Genomic DNA, 7560 nt, shown 5'->3' on the forward strand with positions numbered 1-7560 from the left:
TTAAGAACCCAGGTTGTCTGACCTCAGAGTCCATACTCTTAACCACCACCCAGACTGCCTCAAAAGGACACATCCAGAGTGCCTGGTGCAATTGTACCAAGTTTTGGCAAGGATATGGAGAAACTACAACACCCATACACTGCAGGTGGGAATGGAAATCGGTACATCCATGCTGGGAAACTACTTGGTAGTTTCTTATAAAGTTTAACAGACATAAGTCATGTAACAGCAATTCCACTTCTAGTTATAAACCCAGGAGAAATGAGTGCATATAGGTACCAAAAGACATTCACAAGAATGTCCACATGTTCACAGCACTATTCACCATAGCCAAACGCTGGAAACCACCCAAATGTCCCCCAACAGTGAATGGTAAATACATCATGGCATAGTCATACAGCGGAGTACTTACTGTATAGCAACGAGAACGAACAAACTACACACAGGAATAAGGACGAATCTCACCACCGGTGCTGAGAGAAAAAGAAGCCCAACACCAAGAAGTACCTACTGTGTGTCCATATATGTAAACTTCAAAACAGAGCCAGTGCCTGCCGCTGGAGGTCAGAGTAGGGGTCACCTTTTGGGTGTGGTGCCTAGAAGGGGGCACAAGGGCCACTTCTGGGGGTGCTGGCAGTGTTCTGCTTCTTGATCTCAGTGCTGCTTACATGGGTGTGTTGTCTTTGTGAAAATTCATCAAGCTATACACTTACGATCTACACACTTTTCTTCATGTATGTTTTACTTGAATCAATAGTTTACCATTAAAATAAACTAAGACGATAATAATGTCTGCCAATGCAGAGGCCTCAACAGCATGAGTTCCTTCCTTCCCTCTCTCTTTTGTCTGGATGCTCCTTGCTGGTTCCTCCTCTCCAGGCATTGGCCTTCCAATGTTGCCACTGGGTCTGGGGTCAGGGTTGCTGGGTTATAATGGGATGCCCAGAGTCTTCGACCTGAGGGTCTAGGAGATTTCTTGCCTGGACCAAGGCAAAGAGAACATCCGTTCCCTCACTGGGGCTGCTCACTGGGGTCGCAGGGGGCTGCGCCCTCCCTGCCTCTGCAGGGCTCAGAGCTGGCTGCCTTGTAGTGGACCGAGTTCATAGCTGGGAGAGTGTGGGTCGAATTTAGGCTCTGCTGGAAACTCGCTCTGCCCCTGGGCGAGTCAGTTAGCACAAGGGAGCCTCCACTTGCCTATCACAAAGCTCTTAATGACCTAAGGTAGGCAGGAGTACACTGTATGCTACAAGTGGGATGTAAACACGGGGCCTCATGAATAATAATGAGGAGTGAGAGCACAGAGAAAGGACCCAGCACAGCTAGAACGGGACACAGCCCTGCGAAGGATCCACCATCATCTGCTTTCCCTGGTCTCAGAGTTTCATGCTCCCTCCACTCGCCTGGCTCTGCTTAAAAAAGGCTTGGGCTTCATTTTTTGTGGTTTATGTCATGGTTTCTGCAATATCCCCACAGACAAAGCGGCCGCCTGCAGGAGCTTCAGGATTTGGGCTTACTGCAAGCCCCTTTGTGAATACCGCTTCCTAGAATCCCCCGGGTCTAAAAGCAGCATCAGCTGGCTGGTTTCATCAGCAGTGATGGCCCTTGCCTTTGTGAGCAGTCAGCCTTTATATGGGAGGGATCACAGAGGACATGGATGTCCTTTTTGCTGCCACATCCCCTCCACAGCCCCCCGACGAGCTCTTGTCCTGCCTCTGTTTGAAAATCTCCAGTGACAGTGAACTTGCTAATTTCCACATACTCCTTCCACAGAGAGACCTTGAAAGGAGATTGTGGCCTCATCACTGGAATAAGACTCATGACTTTGAGGCTGTGCCATTCTGTTCAGAGGAGGAGCCACTGGGAGGAAAGGGTTCGATAAGAACAGAGCACGATGCTCAACCCATGATGGAAAGGACTTCTGTGGACCACCCAGCAGAGCTGGGCCCCTCTCAGCTTCCCTGCCATGTGGAGCCAACGTGCCTGCTGAGGATGCCCAACCTAGGACGGGGGTGAGACGAGGCTTGGCAGAGGTAAGCTGTTGTCGTCACTGCATACGCGGCAGGAAGAAGGCTGGGCTGCGGCCGGGCACAGGGCCCAACCCCATCAGGGAGGTGATCCTGCTTAGTGCAGCCCGTCTTAAGTCTTCGGCTCCCAGGATACCATTAAAAAGTATGGAAGACCCTAAAGAGTTTTCCTGGGTTTTATCCATTAATACTAAAAATCAAAACTGAAAATGTTCTTAAATTATTCAAGAATTTGTGTTTTGTTGTTATTTATTTATTTACTTTTGGCTGCGTTGGGTCTTTGTTGCTGCGCACGGGCTTTCTCTAGTTGCGGCGAGTGGAGGCTACTCTTCGCTGTGGTGCGCAGGCTTCATATTGCGTTGGCTTCTCTTGTTGCGGAGCATGGGCTCTAGGTGCGGGGGCCTCAGTAGTTGCAGCATGCGGGCTCAGTGGTTGTGGCTCGCGGGCTCTAGAGCGCAGGCTCAATAGTTGTGGCACACGGGCTTAGTTGCTCTGCGGCATGTGGGGTCTCCCCGGACCAGGGCTCAACCCTGTGTCCCCTGCATTGGCAGGTGGATTCTTAACCACTGTGCCACCAGGAAAGCCCCAATAATTTCTTTAAAAGTGTCGGATTCCCTGGATTTGAATCCCACTTCTGCCACCTAGTGAGTGCTCACTCTTAGCGGTTGTTATTATTATCGCAGCAGGTACTCAATACAGACATGGTTGATTTTATTTCTAAAGCACAAGATCTGGAATCTCCCACCATAGGATTCAAACCAGTGCCTCAATTTCAGCAAGGAGCTCTAAAGGTTAATGTTATTGCCATATAAATATATGCCATGTTGTTTCACTCTTGCAAATAGGATTAGAATAGTACCAATCCTGATAAGAGAATGGACCCTTGCTGTAGAGATGCCGACTTCTTGGCCAGAGGACAAATGCCTCCCATTGCTGAGAGATCTTGGCCAGCTTTTTAACCTCTCTGAGCTTCATTTTGCCTGTTCTGTAAAAGGAGATGAGTAACAATGCCTGCCTCATAGGTTTGCTGAGAGAATTAAGTAAGGTAAGGCACTTGGCTCACCACCTGGCACATAGTCAGCACTCCATAGATGTTACCTATTATTACTTTAGATCAGAAGTCATCAAATTATATTTCTAGCACTTTTTTTAGGTGCCGGGGTCATCAGAGACAAATCGCACAACTGGTCAGGGTTCGGGGTATTTCGGGTGTGTCTGCTCCTTGGATACTGGCTGCACCTGTGGGCACATTGGGTCCCCACTGGCTGAGTCACACACCTGGCTGTTCTATCTCATGTGCCAACAGGAGCGTTGTGATGGACTCTGGCCATGCTCAAAAGTGTAGAAGGCTCTGCAGCCTCACCGTGCCCAGTGCATGGAGCCCTTCTAGCTGGGGCTGGTGATGGTTTCCAGAACTGAGGCTGATGGAATTAGCAGCAAAGACATAAAATTCCATTTTCAGCAATGCTCCAAATCACTCTCACTTTTCCCCTTCACAACTTTACGATCTAAATCCTTCCTGATAGTTACTGCATGTGTTTCTTCCCCCTGAGAATCATTTATAGATAATCCCAAAATTAAAAGACACGTTTCTTCTGGTTCTGGAAATTCATTTTTCCATCACAGCCCTGTGACCTCTATCATATAACTGGCCATTATCTGCTTTGTGGTCAAATTGTTATTCAACAATGCCACAAGCATTTACTGACCTTCACCTGTTTGCCAAAGGCTGTGAATAGATACAAGGTGAAAGGGCGAGCCACCTCTGGGCTGGCCCCAGGAGCTGTGTCTTGGGTGACATGGAGACGGCTGCACCAACAAAGGACCGCAGGGCAGAGGGTGTGTGTGTGGGGGGGGGGGGGGGGAGGGGGAAGGGGAAGGCACCTGGCCAGGCTGCCAGAGGAGGAGGAGTGGCGATCAGGCCTGCGTCCTCCAGGTTGGCAAGTACCGCGTCCCACCGCGTGTCCCCACTGCTTTGCTCTCTCCTCCTTCCCTCCGATCCTTGCATGGCTGGCTCCTCTCATCATCAGCTTTCATTTCAAACGTCACCTCTGCAGAAACGTGCTCCTGTTCACCTGATCTGCAGCAGGCCCTCGTCCCGGCACTCTGTCTCATCGGCACGTTTTATTTTGTTCACAGCATATATCATTTAAGCATTTCATTTACGTGTTTACTTGGACATCATATGTTTCCCTGACCTAGTAAACACCCAGTGAGCATTATTGGCTGAATGCCTGGCAGAGCCCCTAAATGAAAATGAATGAATGAACAACATGCTCTAGTTGTTACATCATTAGTCAGCATCACATGGACAATTTTGGAAAAGTTAAAAATAGCTAATGTCATAGATGTAATTTCTGTCTTCAACATATCAGAATTTTTCATGAGAATATTAGTCTGGGGGTTTCCATGATTACAGGATAAAGTGGACCCAAATTAACATGAAAGAAATTTTGTAGTGAGGCCCTACCAATTAGAAACATACATCTGAGTAAAGACTTTAGTGCTAGAGACTTTGGGGGAAAATGACTGTTAGTTTTGAGGGTTTATTCCTTCACTGGCCTGAATGCAGGAATCTCAACCAGATGTGAAAGGCTGTTATAGGGTAGTGAGCCAGCCATGCCCCAGAGAATATTTCCAGGATCTTCAATCACATATAGATACGTGTGTATATAACATACTTACATGTAAATGTATATATTTTAATATATTTACATATACATACACACACAGGAGTAGTAAAAATATGGAGAGACTGTTTAGCCAGTCCAGTTTGAGCTACACAGGTACCCCTGACATGTCAGCTATCTCCTCTGTCCTAGTTTTTAGGCACACTTACAATGATGCATTCTGGAACATTCTTGGTACTATTGAATAGTGAGTTCATTAGCTGGCAAAAGTACCACAGACTTTTGAAGCATTACTGCAGACTCAGGCCATGTTTTTGCATTTCTGGAGACTTATTCATCTAGGAAACATGTGAAGTATATATAGCACTATTCAGTGCCAGGGCCAGTGTAAGAAACCAGGCATGCAGAGAACTTGAATGGACTAATGATGGAAACAGACACACAAATAACTAGCTGCTATACAGAGCGGGGCTGCTGAAGTATACTCAGCAGGGGTTAGGGGACCCATGGAAGGGGTTGTCCATATGACTGGGGTTCTTAGAAGGCCTAGAAGGTTCCGCCAGCTAGGATAGGAAGGCTAAGTAGGGGCTTGCTGGATGTAGAGTAGGAGGGGCTGGGGCTCAGGGAGTGAGGATGGCACTGCCAGGCAGAAGGAACACATGTGCAAAGGCAGGAGAGAAAAAACCGCCTACAGCATTGAAGATGCATGGATGTGGGCAGGGGCCAGACAAGGCTGCAGAAGCAGACAAGACCGTATCGGCAGGGACCTTGGGTTTGAAGCCAGGGAGTCTGAACCCTGTTCTAAAAGTTAACGGGTGTCATAGAAGGATTGCCATAGACCTGGCTGTTAGAAAGAAGCCTTTGGCAGCTGGAAAGACGCATCAGGGAATTCCCTGGCGGTCCAGTGGTTAGGACTCGGTGCTTTCACTGCTGTGGCCAGGGTTCAATCCCTGGTCGGGGAGCTAAGATCCCACAAGACAAAAAAAAAAAAAAAAAAGAAAAAGAAAAGATGCATCAGATGGGAGAAGGCCCCCAGCTCTCAGCAATAGTTCCAGGGAGTGGACACCAAATGGGGGAGATGCAGAAGGGAGAGAGTAAAAAGACAGAGGGGCCCCAGGCCGAGGGAGACGGATAGGACACGATGAAGAGAGGAGTGCGGAGGATGAGAACCACGGTGCATCAGGCCTTGTTCTAAGCTCCTGGGCTCCGCAGTGGACAGAATAGAATGACAGCCCCGCTTGATGGCTCTGGCATCTAGGAGGAGGAGCCAGACAGAAATAAGCAAGTCAGCAGGTAATAAACCAGGGCTAAGTCCTCTAGAGAAAAATAAAGATAGCGGCCCTGGCAAAGGGGGCGGGCAGCTTTAAATTTTAGACAGGTGGCTTGTGAAGGTCTGCAGGGCCTGGGGAAACCAGCCCAGTGGCTCCCTGGGGGAAAAGCGTTCCAGGAGTGAACAGCAACGCGAAGGCCCTGGGGTGGGGTATTTCTGGCGTGTTCGAGGAACTTCAAAGGCCCGTGTGGCTGGAACGACCAGGAAGAATAGCAGATAAGAGAGCTGCAGGGGTGATGTGAGGGCAGAAGGACTGTGAGGAAACTTACAGGCCGTTGTAAGAACTTTGGATTTTACTCTGCGTGAGATGGGAGCCGGTGGAGGGTTGTGAGCAGAGGAGGCCATGCTCAGACCTCCGTTTCTATAGTTGACTCTGGCTTCGGGTGGAGAACAGACTGGAAGGGGCAAGGGCAGAAGCAGGGAGACCTGCTTTAGTGGGGGCAGCAGAGAGGTTGAAAGTCATCAGATCCTGGTTTTATTTTAAAGGCCAAGCCATCAGGCATTGCTGATAGATTAGTTGTGTCTGAGACAGAAGCAGATGTGATTTCAAGAGTTTTGACCCGAGCAGCTGGAAGATTGGAATTGCCATCTTCCAAGGTCAGAAGATCAGATGTGGAGATGGTTTGCAGATGGGGAGGGGGACAACCATGGGTTTAGCTTAGGGAAGTGATCTTGAGATGGCAGGTGGAGATGTCCAATTAGCAGGGAATTATAGAGGTCTGAGTCTCACCTGGGCTTCAGATGGTGCTGTGGAACAGGACAGGTGTCCTGATGGGACCATCTTCCCATCGCTGAGGGTGTCTGAAATTCTGTCTTTAATGTCATGGTTCCTAATGGAGCTGACCGTCATAATCACCAGGAGGGCTTTTTAAAAGAACAGATTCCTGAGTCTCACTTCAAATCTGTAGAACAGGAATCTCAGAGGTGGGGTCCAAACCTAGAAAAATGTTGAAAGTCTGCATCAGGCTATTGTGATGAGCACCACTGGTTAAGATTCCCCACATATAAGGGGATTTCTGTTGGTTTCATTGCTGTTTTAAAACTAAGGGAGTCAATGCAATGTGAGAAGACAAGCCACACTCTTGGCTTGGGAGAAACTGTTTGCAAAACACATATCTGATAAAGGACTTTTATCCAAAGTATATGAAGAAGTCTTAAACCTCAACAATAAGAAAACAAATAATCCGATTTAAAAATGAGCAGCTACTTGAACAGATACCTCATCAAAGAATATATACAGATGGCAAATGAACATATGAAAAGATGTTCAACATTATATGTCATTAGGAAATTGCAAATTAAAACAACAGTAAGATACCATCACATACCTATTAGACTGGCCAAAATCCAAAACACTAGACAACACCAAATGCTGGTGCGGATGTGGAGGCTCAGGAACTCTCATTCTTTGCTGGTGGGACGCAAAATGGTGCGGCCATTTGGGAAGAGAGTGTGGCAGTTTCTTGCAAAAGGAAACACACTTACCATACAATCCAGCAGTCACACTTCTTGGTATTTACTCAAAGGTGTTGAAAACCTATGTCCATACAAACACCTGCATACAAATGTTTATATC

Source organism: Phocoena phocoena, chromosome 9, assembly GCF_963924675.1.
Source record: "Phocoena phocoena chromosome 9, mPhoPho1.1, whole genome shotgun sequence".
Taxonomy (NCBI): domain Eukaryota; kingdom Metazoa; phylum Chordata; class Mammalia; order Artiodactyla; family Phocoenidae; genus Phocoena; species Phocoena phocoena.